The following is a 15,651-nucleotide window of genomic DNA, read 5'->3' on the forward strand; positions in this document are numbered from 1 at the left end:
ACAGAAAATGCATTTCTTGTCCTAGATGACTAAAATAATGGTATTCTCCTGCTGTCTGCTCTCAGAAAGAAAAGGCACTCTGTCATGGTAGAAAGCGTTACCACCAGAACAGCTTGAACAAGTTCTGCAGCATGAGACACAGCAAGTGGAAAGGCAGGCATAAAAGCATTCCCCTCAGAGTTCGGTCTCCTGTCTCCCCACCAACCAAGCCCAATCTTGCTCAGCAGCCAACAGCTATCACGGTGACCATCTGGGACACGGAACGCATTTAATCCCACCCCACCTTGCCAGGTGTCACTGTGATCTGAACACCCTAGTTTTAAATACACACACACGTGCACGGTATGCCCAGAGAACCTGTAGATGCCCCATCCCTGGAGGTTCAAGGCCAGGCTAGATGGGGCTTCGAGCAACCTGGTCTACTGGGAGGTGTCCCTGCCCATGACAGGGGGGTTGGAGTCAGATGATCTTTAAGGTCCCTTCCAAGCCAAACCATTCAGTGATTCCGTACTGTATGTACAACTATACAGATACATTCTAGCTGGACATCCTGCTATGCTTTCTGCATCAAAAAGCCCACCAGCAAGGACTGTTCCATGGCTGATCTCGTTACACTGAAGGTAACCATCCCCAAGCATTCTCAGTAAACCTGCTCTGTCCCCTAAAGAATAACCTGACTGAATGCAGTATCCTTGATCTAGCCGCAGTTTGGTGCAGCCTCCGTTTTTTCAGCTGACAAAGCAGGCTCCTGAGATCTGCTCTTACTTCTCAAGGGCAGTTCTAGATAGCTAACTGGAAGGTGCCTGAAGAGTGTCTTTCAGCTTTGGGAACAGCTGGCACCTTCAGCAGCACGCTTCCAGGCACTTGGACCACCACTGCCGGGTGCTGCCATGTCGAGCTCCGTCCCGCAGCAGCACAGCGCTCAGCAGCCGCACTGCGAGGCTCCCAGCAAGCACCTTCTCAAGTCAAAACCAACCCTAGTTCGGAGGGTGCTGCCAAAAAGTTAGCTATCCCACGGCCAGCTTTTGAAAAGCTGCCAGTAGTCTTCTGTATAAAAAGGATGCCAGACGAATCACGTACGCTTTCATTTGCTCAAGCCTTGTTTCAGATAATTCATGACTCGTTCGCCACAAAAGGAGATACCGACTGAAAGGCAGGAGTCAGGCACCCCAATTTTGTCTCTGGTTTCTGACACACTTACTTTGTAGTTCTGGGACAACGCTATCTACAAAACGTCCATAAAAAAATAAAAGTCTAAAACAAGAAGCTAACGTCATTCAATCTATCATATGTGGACGTAAGGGAACAAAACAGGGAAAACCCTAAAGCGTTCAGTGAATCTGTTTGCTAGGGACAGCTGGAAAGGGCATGTCTTGATTTCAGTAGGAAGCAGGAGCTTCTGACCTAGTCCTAGAGATGTCAGGATAGTCTCTAACACTGTCAGGCTGCAAGGACACGAAGTGGTGCACACACCGGACCACCTAACGTGCTGCACTGGTATTAGCAACCACCCTACTAGGTCACAGCATTTCAAGTGGCATTTTTGCTTTAGAGAGCAGCAATACAATATTCTTGATGATAAAAACTATCAATTTTACAATCCTGCAATTTTTGTCCACGGTAAGTCTGCTGATTTCAGTGGCATTATCTGGGCACTAAAAAACATAGTGCCAGTTCTAAAAATTAAATGCAAGCTTTCCCACAATACCACTAAGTACACTTTGTATTTTACATTTCTTAGTTTCAAGGAGTTTGGAAACAATAAGGATAGCTGACACATTCAAGATTTTTCATTCATTTCTTAATCCATTTGCTAGTCATTTTTGTCAGATGTGTAAATTGTGAAAGAATGACAACCAGCTCTGAAATAAAAACAAAAAACAAGATGTCGGTTCTCAGCTTCGTGCTTTTTCTTCTGCTCTTCCCAAGCAGAAGTTCTCAAATAACATTGCAAAAAGTACTGAAAGACCAGATAGTGTAAAAACCGCATGTTGATTTCATTTTCTAGTCCCAGTTAGCACTGAAAAATTAAAGTTCAAACATATATATATATAACAAATGATTTGTACAGTAAGTTACCCAATACATTTCTTCCTTCGTTTAATGTTTCTTCTTGATTCTAGATTTTATACCAAAATTATTCCTGAAGCAGGGGAAAAGAAATGTCACTTTAACACACCAGCTGTGATATTCAAAAAAAAAGTTGAATTCTTAAGCAGCATTAGGCTTTGCATTCTTTAGTCAAACTCACAGACTGCCATCTTCTACTTTGCCCATTTAAGCCAGCACTTTGGTATGACTTACAAGAATGAGATGCAAAAAAAAAAAAAACCAGACAAATCTACGAACAACACAATGAAAAGCACCGGTGTAAGGTTTAAGCTGTTCCAACCTGTTCCACATTGTTCTGAATACATCCAGTACAAGACAGTACAAAGACTCACAGGACCTCTGCTTTTCTTACATGCTTTGCTGGGGAAGACTTGTAGGCAGGCAGAAGAGAATCTCTTCTATTTGGACAGGAGAGCAGACTGGGGAGGGCAATGAGGGGCAGAGGAAGCAGCTCAGTGCAGCTCAGCAGCACAGGCCAGGCCTCTACTAGAGCTATAGAAGTTTTGTACTAGCTCTTATTAATATCACAGTTATTTGGGGTTACTTGCTTTAAAAAAAAAATAATGATAATAATAATTGCAACATCACGGTAGTGTAATTTCTCACTGCCCTGCACAGATAAATGCCACGCTTGCATGAAAATCTCAGGCACGATCAGAGACAGACGGTGCGAAAAGAACATTAAGCCCTTAATGATGATTAGCTTCAGCAACTAAGGCTGCTTTACTTTTGAATTGGTGCCTTCGGTCAGGATTCACCCTGCAGATACAGTTTTAGAGCTGTTTGCAAACCCCAGGCTTGTGATTCTCCAACGACAGCCCACTGGACCTCCAGTAACCCGCAAGACCTGTTAGATGCAGTTCACTGAGGCTCCACAGAGCTACAAACACCTCCACCCTCCTATCCAAAAGACCAAGGTCCGTGAGAAAGTTTGAGGGCAGACATCAGCCAAAACAAATGTTGAGCAGTTGCTTGTGGTACAAACTCCGCAGGAAAAAAAAAAAAAAAGGACACACAGACCTGTAACTGCCACTTAGCTCATCTTGTGACACAAGTGTTTCGCAATGTTACTTCAAGAGCAGAATTGCCAACTAAGAGAAATGCAACAACCAGGTTCTACACAGACCTGCTGACTCCTCTTTACCTTTGCTCTTACTTGTGTTGACCGAGTGCAAGATGAGAAAATACGAGTGCCTGAGAACAGGTACCAAGGAGCTTTGTGGATTGATAACACTCTCCAAACCAACATTATGAATCCAGTTCTCCAGAAGCAAGCGATTGAGAAAACTAAGGTGTTTTTCTCCAAATTAATTCCAAAGAGAATATTTGCAGCTATATAGCACAAATAATTACTAAGACAGATAGCTAAAAACAAATCTGTTTTGTTACACACTCTAGAGTATCAGGATGAGTTATGATTTGTGTTAGCATCAGACCATTACGTTTTAGTCAAACACACAGTCCAAATAAGAGCTGAAATGTGTTTTTTTTTCAACGTTTATATTTTCATGACACTGGAATATACCACCAAACTGTGGTCCAAACGTGAGAATTACTCTTGTATGGCAGTCTGAGAGAAACTGCATGCCAGTGCTGCACTGGTGGGATGGCAGTCACCTTGTCACTGCAGTAAGAGTACTTGTACCACAAAACACGCAAAACCAAGCAGCTCCCCCCACAACACTTCCTCACTCATTCATTCAGGTGAAAGCAGTGCAGCAGCTCTGAGGAACAGCACACACAAGTCCAGCCAGTTATCTTGCTGCTACTTTAGGAAGTAACATGAACTCCTCCAGCACTGTCAGTTTCCACTTCAAAACTAAAACACTGATGACCTATGCTTTCATTAACTGCTGTCTTCTTGTTCCTGGAGCATTTAACACATTAAAAAGCCAGAGCAAAGTGCAAACTCATGATGATAACCCCTGCACACGTAACTGTAAAGTACCTAAGCCATGGGAAGGCCTGCATATACATCGGAAGAAAACCTCCCTGACCAGGTTCACCAAGTATTTGCAAAGGCAGATCAAAGAAAACAAGATAGCACACTTTACCAAAAAAAAAAAAAAAAAGTTGTTTGAAACAGAGTTCACAGCTCAAAGGATACAGAGCTGGAATAAATGCAGAAAAGCTGCTTTTTGGTTAGTGCCTAGATACAGTATTTCAGAGAGCATCTTTAAAGTCTTCTATCCAATACTTCCATCCCCACCAGTAACATTCAGAAATAAGTGCAAATAGATTTCAAGAAGAAAATAGATCTTTTAAAAACACTGACAGAACTTAGACATTATTTTGAGTGTGACAAAGCATGCTGACGTATGACACCAACAACATTTATTTTCCAAGGAAGTCTGCACAGAAGAAATAGTGAGTTGGTAAACTAAACAAAACAGTACTTTCAACTGAAACACCAGAAATGACTGAGCAATGTGCAGCACTACCTTTGTTTCCACTACTTCCCCCATGCACAAGTGTAATTCCACAGCTAAACACAGGACCAGTATGTGAACAGCCATCGCTGGGCTCATGCAAATTCTGCAGTCATGGGAAAAAGATGGTTGAAGAAACTCAGCGCCCGAAGAGGAAGCAATCCATCGCGTGCATTCTTTTAAAAGCCACGAAAGCAAGCCATGCAGCAGTACTGCAAGAAAAACTGGATTCAAATACAAAGCAAGTTTAACCAGCTGTTGATTAAAGATAAGTCTTGAAGCCACAGCAAGACGTACAGAGAGGAGGGATGCCGATGGCGTCATTTACAGTGGCTCAGAAGCTGGCAAAAAGCCACGCGTGTCAGTGTCCTGTGCACACACCGTGTAGCTGAGCTTCCCTGGTGGGACAGTCCCACTACAGGGCTGGGCCATACCTTCTAGACTTGGGAAAAATGTATCTGAACACTGTATGTGGCAAGGGTCTGTCGGCATCCACCTGCTGCAAGCTGCCTGTCCGGCTTCCAGCTGCCTCTCACAGCCTGAGCATCCCATGCCTAAAGCCGTTGTGGCTATGCAGGAACTTTGAAGGAGCAGGGAGCAACAATTTCATGCTAAGGCAATGATCCGAGAAATTTTAAGAAAAATGAGATCAACTGTATTTCTACCAGTTTTTTGAGTACCTTGGCATAAATTGTGTTTAAAAGTAGAAGTGAATTAAATTGAATATGTTGAATTAGGAAAGCTGGACTCGTGCAGAACAGGACTGGAAACTGTTTTACATTCCAGCCCAGGTACAGACTTCGACAAAGTCACAAGCTGTGTCCCTGACCGCCAGCCATTACAGGGGAAGGTATCTCAGCCCCTAAGGTACTAGCAGGGTAGAATTATTACTGAACAGCACACTCAGCAATTCCATTAGCCAGTTCTCACTCTCACCTCTTTTGTTACAGATAAATTGATAATGAAGCAGTGTACAGCTGTTTCACTAGACTATATGCACATTCTTATACACTCGTTTCTTAAAACAAGTGGTAGAACTTAGGTTGCTTATGTTTTAAGTAGGCCATGAGTTATTCTTCAAGAAAAAGACACAAAAACACAACTAAATCTGTTAAAATAATCTATATTTAAAAAATAGCACTTCCAAGATTGAGGGATCTATTATTTCAGGCAAATCAGTCTACAGGCACTGACATAATCCCGAATGTAACCTGGAGGGAGAGCTATAACAAGTACTTAATCAGATGTTCCATTATAAGAAATGGATAGCCACTATAAATCTTAACCACAATGACTCAGAACAGCAAGGTTAAAGCAGCAGCAATTTCAACTATATATAAAAGAATTAGTACCCTCATCACTACTCATCTTTTCACTCATTTTAAATGTCAGATGAGCCAAACATAATATAATCTTATATTAATGCGAGTGTCTTAGTGTATAATTTCATTTTGTTTCCTAGCCATCTTTCACACTGACATTTTTCCTTCCAGATTTTTCTTAGAATGTTCTTTTCAATAGTTCAACAGAAGAAACGGGGATAATGACAAAACTCGACCATCGCTTCTACATATTGTTAAAAATGAGCAATGTTGCAGTTTATAGTTAAGGTCTACTGCATGGTAACTAGAAACAGTTTGGGGAATTATTTATTATCCAGATCACCAGATTTATCTGACCTAGATCACAAGAAACTAACCAGATGTTTAATCCTCCAGCTGCCAAATTCTTCATCATGCTGTGAAGGCAGGCCCATCAAGTAACATCAACATTGTGCAAATATGCAAGATGAACAAGTCAGTATTTATGAAGAACTTCTAAAAGCTAGCATGAAAAGGGAACTATTTTAGTAATTTCAGACTCATGAAAGCTGGAAACACTTTAACTTGCTCAGAGCTGCACTTTTAAGTTCCTCTAGAGTTTTCTAAGAATTAGCCTTTAAGTAGAAAAAGAAGCTGTCATCAAAGTTTCTATTCTTGTATGCCATCCTGTGTCACTGGTACACTATATCCACTTTGACAGCAAACTACATATGGAACTTCTACAAATGCTGGTTATTGCCTTTTACAGTACTGATATGATTCAACTAACTGGGGGGAGGGAAATATCACTAGACATCAGGCAACATGCTTCCCTATCCATTCTGCTCACCCTCTTCATCACGCACAGATTAGATATTAACTGGCAAAACCAGATGGCATCATCGCACTTTCCAGGATATTTGGCAAGCAACCTTCAGGAAAAAAATGGGCTTGATGCTTCTAGAAATAACGTTCTAACAATTTTTTACCACTAGGTTTCACAAGGATCACTTCTTCATATCTGTACCTAGTACTTACATACTAATGAGAAACTGCCTTTACTCAGAAATTAGTTTTATACTTGGACAAAAAAAAAAAAAAGGGAAAGAGTCAAACTACCAAAGAAATTAGAGGGAAACAAAAAAAGACAAAAGGAAAAACCAGAAGAGCTAGCAGTACACCAGGGAAAATAATCACAGCACCAATTACTGTGATGCAGCTTAAATAATATGCCACGACACAGCCAAACGGAACAAATGGAATAAGATGCAAACATTTGTTCCAATTTATCTTCTATTTATTTGAAACAGTGATGGGGCTGATGACTCAATAAATCAGAATTAACACTTTTTCCAGCGAAGCTCAACTAACCTACTATCAGCTGGACCGAAGGAACCTCACAGCGCTGCACCACAGCAATCTAGCAGCCAGATTTGTACAATAAAGAATCGTGTGTGAGAGTGCCAGGTTAACAGTTGGAAGTTGCTTTAGACAGCTGCAAATCTAGCTTTCGTTTGGGCATTCTTTGTGCTTTCAAAGAGGGTGCAGTCACAGACATTCAATTTCTCTATGTCCAAAGTTTGAAAGAGTCTGAGAAACCTTGAAATACAAATGACAAAAAATGAAGCTGCACGTAACACAAATCACAAGCTCAACACATTTTTTTCTTATTCGTGTTTTCCATATTTGAAGTTCTATTTGACTGCAGTGATTTCATAATCCCCTCCGTAGCTCCAAGCAAAACATTAGCAAGCAAAGTTGTTTTGCTCAGCCTGTGTGATTCCCGCTACCTACAGGACTGTGTAATTCAGAAAAATGCCGAAGATGGCTCCTTATCCCCTCTTTCCTTGAATTGTAAACTTTTTGTTTTGAGCTGGAAAAGAAAAGAAGCCACAGCCAACCAAACTATAAAGTGGAGGAAAAAGTAATATAGTCAGTTGAGCAAATGGCTAGCCTGGAAGCAACCACAACTATTTCTGGCTATATTCATTTGTCCTTTTTCTTGAAACAATGCACAAAGACTTTTCCTCTGTTAGTGGGAAATTAAAATAAAGGAAATCTTAAAGCTAGAAACCAACAAACATACCATGCAAAGATCTTTTAAAAGGAGAGGAAAAAGACTATTTTCTCCAAATTGCATCATATGCTTATCTTCCCAACATCTCTTTGTCATTCGTTTAAAACATTAATAATTACCACTTGAGTTGCTTTAAAGCAGCTCTTTCATTTATTAGCAAGTATGTTTTTGTTTCCCACTATAAATCAGGATTTTTTTTTTGTGTGTGACACATGGAGGTAATCAGGGAACAGAAAGTAATTCTTTGTGCTTTTTCTTAAACTTAAAAGCCAACATTTACACACATTTTACATTTCTTCTGCAAAAAAAACAATGCCAGTAAAAATCTCAGGTTACAACTAAACTCCTGGGACAGGAAATTATTTAGGTCGTGATGTCTGCAGCTTGAGCTGTCAAATACATGAATATTTCTGCACTTACACTTCAGTTACTTTCTCTTCCTAAACTGCTTTCCTTGACATTAAAGAAAGCAACAGCAGCACCTAAAATACTGCACCTAAGTGTTACTTAATCTAACGTTATAATCTATTAAAAAAAAAAAGGGGGGGGGGGGCAGGGGACAACACTGAAGGTCACTGGTAAAATGAAGAAACAGGTCAATCTTGCTGTGCCTGCGCTTCCCCAGCACCAGTAAGGACCAAGGATATAGGCACTTTCTGTGACCCTCAGATACTCAAAAGCAGCCTGCTTGGTAGATGCACAGACACTGTCAAATACCATGATCTCTCATTTTCACATGAGGAACATTCTTATACTACAGTTAAATATATAAACAGGCATTTGGCATAGAAAAACTACAATCTCTTATTTCAGCACAGAACGGTCCAAGTATCTACACAAATTTTCTAGCTGTTCATTATTCCCCTTTCCCTAAAACAATACAGCCAACTCAACACAAACACATTCACTGCTGACAGTCCATGATTTGGCCACATGACTGTCCTGCACACATTTCAGGTATTAGCCATGTCAGAACTAATTACCAGAGACTATTTGACAGGGTCTTTCACATTATCCAAAAAATGTGGAGGACACGGTATGTAACAAATCTCACCCAGCTCCGTTGAGAGTTGTAGTTTTGCTGACAGCTTTCCCTCCATAAATTACTCCACATAATCACTGGCTAGCAGGCCACTAAGAGAACTGTCAGGAATCCAGTGCAAGATGTGGTTGTAAACACGACAGGCTGTATTTCTTGCACATGTATGAGATCCTCTTTGTCAATGACAACAGCTACAGCATCAGAAATGACACCGTTTCTGCTTGTACCGATAGTGAAGGTTTCTACTTTGACTTGACAAAGAGTGCTTCAGGCTGTGCTGCCCTTGACTTCAATTCCTGCAACTCAATTAATAACCCTGCCTAGCAAAGGAAGCGTATCAAGGGTGTGTGGATGAAATTAGAAGTTTTTCTGATTAGTAAATTTTTCCTCCCTCTATTTCTTGTCACTGATGAGCAGCACACAGATACGAAGATACAATATATAAGCACATATACAAGTACCAGTGGGAGCTTGTAGAAACACAACATCAACATTACTCATCTTACCACACTTTTCAGGCCAAAATACCCATCCAAAGCATTTAGGCAGTGTTTCAAGTATTAGTGTCTAACTTAAGAGTACAGGAAAAATGATTCAAAGGGAAGCACGTAAACATGTCTGACCAAGAAAGAGTCCTGTACAGTAAATACATACTGCAGCTTCATATAAGGAAGACAGGAAAGCACAATATCCATTTTTCCAGAAGACCTTCAAGTAAAAGTACTGCTATAACTTATATTTCAACTCCTTTGCTTCAGTGCACAGGAAGGAGAGATTATAAAGCTAATTGTTTAAGTGGAAATGACAGCTACATCTGGAAGACGCAGAGCAGGCAGGCAAAGCAAACATTCTCCTAGGACACAGAACAAACACTGAGAAGCACAGCTCTGGGATCATCGGTGACGTGGTTTAACAGCACAACCAATTTGGGAGGGCTGTGCTAATAACAGCTGACATACCAGTAGCACAGAAATACTAAAACTCAAATGTATACAGCACGAAAGTCATCTAAGCACATCAACTGCCCTCACACCCAAAATGCTAACTATATGTCGCTAAATGACGGACCGAAGTCCTGGAAGGCAAGGGAAGAGGATGAAAGAAGGCAGAGGAGGAGAAGGGAGATCCAGTGTCTGCCACCTCGAACTGAAACCTTCAACCATGGGCAGATTCTGGCCCTTACAGAAGGTTATCCAGTGGGGACAGGGGAGTTTGCACTGACAGTGAGAAATGAATCTAACCCCACACATGGTGCTGCAAAGCATTCTTAGCTTTTCCTCTGGAAGTGCCAGCAGTGGTTTTCTACCTTCTCCTCCCACAGTTTTGTACCCAGCACGTGCTAGGCTCAAAATACAAATGTGTCTAGGTAAATGTAGACCCTCAGTATATCTCACCTGTGTTTCTTTATTCATCTTTATTTCTTTGGAGGCATATTTAAGCCTTTAAGCACAACTTGTCCTAATGATCATTAGTCATTAACTTATGGAAACCTGAGTGTTGCACGCTGATCTCTCTTACTTCTATATCACAGCAACCTATACCAAAACGGGTAAAAACACACCAAAGGCCAGCCTGGGAACTTGGAACACAGATAGCAAGGCTCTGAACAATGTTTAGAGTTGCATAGATTATACAGAACGGACAACAGAAAATAGATGTTGATTCCCTGATTGTTTACCAGATCGTAATCAGAGTTTGCTCCCTAGAACTGAATTTCTCTCAGTGAAAGATACATAAAATCATTATCTAGTTCTTCAGTATTTAAAACTTTAAACAAAGTGCAATCAAGACAGATTAGAAATTATCCACACACCATTGGCTGTATGGATACAGAAAAGGAAAGAAAAAGCATTCAGGTGTTTTATTTCTTAGATAAGGTCAATAGAGAACATACTAACTAAAAAAAACACATTCCCTAGCTATCTATCTCATTTCAGAGGCCAAATTCCAAAGCAGGCATCTGCAAATGGGAATCTCTGCATAAACAGTTCCTGGTCTGAGGTCAGCTCAGAGCAGAACCATCTTCTTCTCCTTATTAGTAATACAGATTTAAAAAATTCTTTATAAGGAGAAGTTGATATTACTAATATCAATTTACTTAAAAACTGAAAGCAACATGCCTATTGGGAGCTTACAATACAGCTGGCTTGCTGACTGTTGGCCATGAAATCCCCCAAGCCGCTTCTGATTCTCATTTTGTCATCATCTTTCCCATTGGCATAAGCATAAACCATATGGGCTTTACATATAATTCATAATCTTCACTCTTGGTTTACTAAGATTCAGTCTACTGTAATTTAAGACACTTGTCCATAATTAAGCCATGTAAAATGACAGGGACTAAGACTTAGATTTCAGTTCAGTGGGAGCCACCTGTTTCATGTTAAGGCAAGACAAATTAGGATTCACTCACAGGGTTTCCAGATAATTTTTGTTATTAGTTACCACTGTCAAGACACAGAAAGAGACAAATCCAAAAAAATCAGTCAATTACTTTTAGGCCTGGGTAGCAGCCAGCAGAAGTACTCGCTGGCTTTAGCGAAGGTTTGCCAAATGTTGAGAGACGTTAGCGTCGGCAGGGAATATTTCCTTTCTTGGCTTCTATCTGCCAGAGGTTGCAGTCACCAAATTAGGATTAAGGACGGGTCCAGAAGGAACAACGCAGGGCTAAATTTAGGACTCATCTCAGTACTATCTGCTAGGACAGAGCCTGAGTTGGTGGGATCACTGAGGTAGGAAAAAGAGGAAAGAGCCAAAACTGGCACTGAACTTAGAAGCGTACAGCTGGCTATGCCTGCCTGCCTCTGTCAGGGACTGAAGCAAGGAGGAACAGGAGGCAGGCCTAACCCAGGGGACCTCGGCCAGCGCGTGTGCAGGGCAGGACACCTAAGGCTTTGGATAGAAAGGACTGCCAAGCACAAGACGAGGTTTGGATAAGCCAAAGTCAACGTACTAAGTCTCCTAAAGCGTCTGTAAATTAACGCCTGTCTAGAGTTAGTTCTGGAATCGACGGGTGGATTTGAGGATCGATTTCAAGCCAGCACAAGCACACACGTTGCTGACTCTGACAGAGCCACCAAGGGAAGCACGATCTCAGGTTTGCTATTGCCATTTCTTGCTATTCCAGAAAGTACAAAGAATCAGGCAGATGTGATCATTACCTTGAAGGAACATTTAACACGACTGCATACAAAAACCAAAGACGTAAAATTCAGCATGCCTTCCTCAAATCTCCAAGTGCAAAACAGTTCTGATCACCACTTAGCAAACTGAATGGTGCTCTGAAATTGCCACACGATTCACAGTACAACCACAATGCCTGCAATCTGCCTTACTAAACAGGCTATTCTAATGCACTGCTTAGAAGGGTAAACGTCAGGGCCTCCTAATTACCAACTCCAATAGACTTGGTGTGCAGCCTTATCTAATCAGTTGGTCTCTCACCTCACTGGTCTGTAAACAGACCGAGCAGCCCAACCTACTTGGCAGGATGCTGAAAGACCAGCATCTAAAACGCTTTACGCACTTCAAAGTCCTACATAGGTGAAGAGTTTTGTTTGTTTATTGAAAACTACTCTCGCACTCATTTTAAATTGCACATGCTTTACACGACAGAAGAAACAATGCTACCAACAGAACACTGGAAATCATTACTAAGAGTTTAAAATGGGTTGGGACTGGGCTGATCTTAAGCAAGCAAGCTTGCCTTCAATGTTCCTGCTGACATTTCCTGCACACAGCTGTCTGCTGTTTTTTTCTAGTGGCTACCCTAAGAACATTCTTGCTGTCAAGAACCCCCGATCAGACCAAGCTGGTCAACGCACGATTACAGGACAAATCAGGAATTCATATAGAAGGGAAGAACCTTAATCACTAACAGTATGCGCATACATAAAAGCAACAACTCTCAATTCTCCCCATCATATTAACTATCCACTTGCAATAACTTTATATCCTACTGGAATCTAAAAGACTGAAAAACATTAAAACACAGACAAATGACATAAGTTAAGGAAACAAACAAAAAATGAACCCTTTATTGACAACAAGGAATTTTCAACTTCCTATACTGCAAGTACCACGAAAGCATCCCTGTGGGCTTTGATGGAGAAAGGAACAGTAGTCCAGAGAACATCAAAAGACAGTTTGTGAAGTGACTGACAGAACACAAAACCAACAGGTTTAAGCAAAGAACTTGGGAGGGAAACAAAACATTGAAATTCACTCAATAGCAGTCAATAAATGGGAGCTATCAGAGCAACATGGCAACGTTCTCCGAAACAGTATGGATTTTTCTTTCTCTGAAAAAGGTTACACGATCCTTCAACTTACGAAGGCTGAAGAAAACTGCACTAGAGAGCATTATAATGGGTCCCTCTCTGGAGGGGAAGCAACTGTGACTAAGCAAGTAACTTCAGAAAGACGAGCGAGAAAACCCACCACACTCCTCCTAAGTACAGGACTGATGGGCAGTCCTCTGACATTACTGCTTATTGACATCAATGTATTCCATCTGGTATCATTTAGAGCTCCAAAAGCCCTGTTTTTTCCCCCCTAATTATTCTCCTGTGGGTAAAAACTTAACTGACACTGGCAACCCTGGATGTTTTGTGAGGGAGGGATGCAACTAGGAGAGAAGGCAGTTTACTCTGGGAAAAGAAGAAAAGCCTAGGAACAACATTCCTATAGGTTTCATCATTAACTTGCTAACTGGCACCCCTCTCCCCTGTATGCCATTAGCAGACCACATTCATTCTGTTCCTGCTCTCTATGAGAGTAAATTACAGAGTAGAAAAGCAATGGGAGATGCAAAGGAAAAAATATTAAAAAACAAACAAAACCACAAGCACCTCTTCCAAAGCTTAGCAAGGGCTTCAGAGAGAAATTGGTTCAGCCTTTACTCTGTTCTAGCAGCTCTAACACAAACTCTTAGGAACCACGAGCATGCCTCCATGCTAACCTGTGTGAAAAAACACACTATTGAACCTATCCTTCTCTTCCCTATTATTTGAACATTCACATATATTTGCTCTACAAATTTTCATCAGAACAGGCGGCTAGACATCAAACGAGGTGAGAGAGGCAGCAAACTCTGGCAGGCTATGACAAGATCTAAGAAGTGACCCAACTAAGACCTCACAGAAGGAAGAGAGAAAAAGGGAGAATCACAAGCTGCAGAGCAACTACGAGATATTTTCTGAGCAACATTGCTTCCCGGCTTCCCCCAGTGCCTCTGCTCGTCACTCGGGGAATGCCACCCCGAGCCACCCATCCAGGCACTCCGACTGAAACTCGGCAGCTGCTCACATCTCTCTCAGCTACTACACTAATAATAGTGTCCAGGAAGCAATGTTCCAATACGGCCATTCAATAACATTCTCGTGAAATGTGAGATCAGCTCCTGACCACTATTAAAATACTGCAATTTTCCATATTTGAAACAGAAACTGCAGGAGAGGGCGGCAGAAAAAAAGCTGATGATGAAGAACGGCATCCTTACTCAAAACAAGTGTAAACATAACTCTCCTCAAAAAGATTTACTTTCAAATCTGAGACATCAAAAACATCTGATCCCTTTTGTGAGCCTTCGACATCCTAAACACAAGTTATAGCTGTTAAAATAAGAACAGAACCAAGAAAGCATATAAAGAAAGTTTTATTTATATAAGGACTGAAATTAAAACAAATCTTGACAGTAATGTTTGGGTTATGTTTGATGCTTTTGGAGCATCAGAGGGTTTTATTTGTTTCACTGTGTGTCAGAAGGGGCTTTGTTTGATTGTTACATGTTTCTTACAAATCTGTAAGAAGCTCCATTAGGAGAAATTTTCTCTGTAACAGACAGAAGTTGGGGGAGAAAAGAAGCAGCTAAGGGATCAGTTACCAGTGCAGTCCTGTTACTTGCTCCACTCAAACCAAAACTGCTACTTTTCTTAACTGACCTCGTAATTTCTAATTTTATTCTAAAATGCATTGGTAGTAATAGTGCCAACATAATTTTCAAGAAGATATCAGAGCCATCTTCCTGGTATACACTTCAACGTACAAAAGAAGTATGAGCAAAGTATTTTCTCATGGAAGCAAGTTTTGCAGTAACACTTCGAATCTGAACAGCATTTCATTTTGTCCAGAGAGCACAGCAACAAGATTGCCGTGTCCAAGTTCTTCTTCACAAATGGATACTTCCTATAAAAAAGTGACTGACTATATGTTATAAACCTTAGAGCTGTCAAACCGCTGACTTAAATTCCCACTTCAACAATCTGCACTGCAAGGACAGAACAGCTGTCTTCTGAGTAAATAGTGCCATACCCTCCATACTGAGATGTCTAAAACATTACTGTAGGAGAATACCGCACATTCTCCTATCAGAAACTATTTTAAGCTAATTTACTTGTAGAGGATGAAAAAAAGTTTGTAACTACCACTCAATGCAAATGCCTACAGAAAAAAAGCAGTGGGTGCAGTCTTACATAAAATGCAAAATGGGCTGATATGCAACACCGCCCTATGGCATTTCAAAATTTGTGAACTATTTTACAGATAAACATGCCCAGATTTGAGGCAATAGCTTAAATAGCAATGGACAGAAAGAAAAAAAGATGGAGAGTTTGCCTAAATTGATCCCAAAGTCTAGATACGGATTGCTCTTTTGTCCATACCAAAAAATTACTCAAGTATATGAAAAGC

General features: G+C 40.9%; 1 protein-coding gene across 2 annotated transcripts in view; it reads right to left on the reverse strand.

The window, feature by feature from the left end:
• Positions 1-15,651, reverse strand: part of ARHGAP10 (Rho GTPase activating protein 10) — a 144,223-nt gene that overhangs the window by 117,758 nt on the left and 10,814 nt on the right. The window lies entirely within an intron of this gene.

The sequence above is a fragment of the Anser brachyrhynchus genome, assembly GCF_964034855.1.
Source record: "Anser brachyrhynchus genome assembly, chromosome: 4".
NCBI lineage: Eukaryota > Metazoa > Chordata > Aves > Anseriformes > Anatidae > Anser > Anser brachyrhynchus.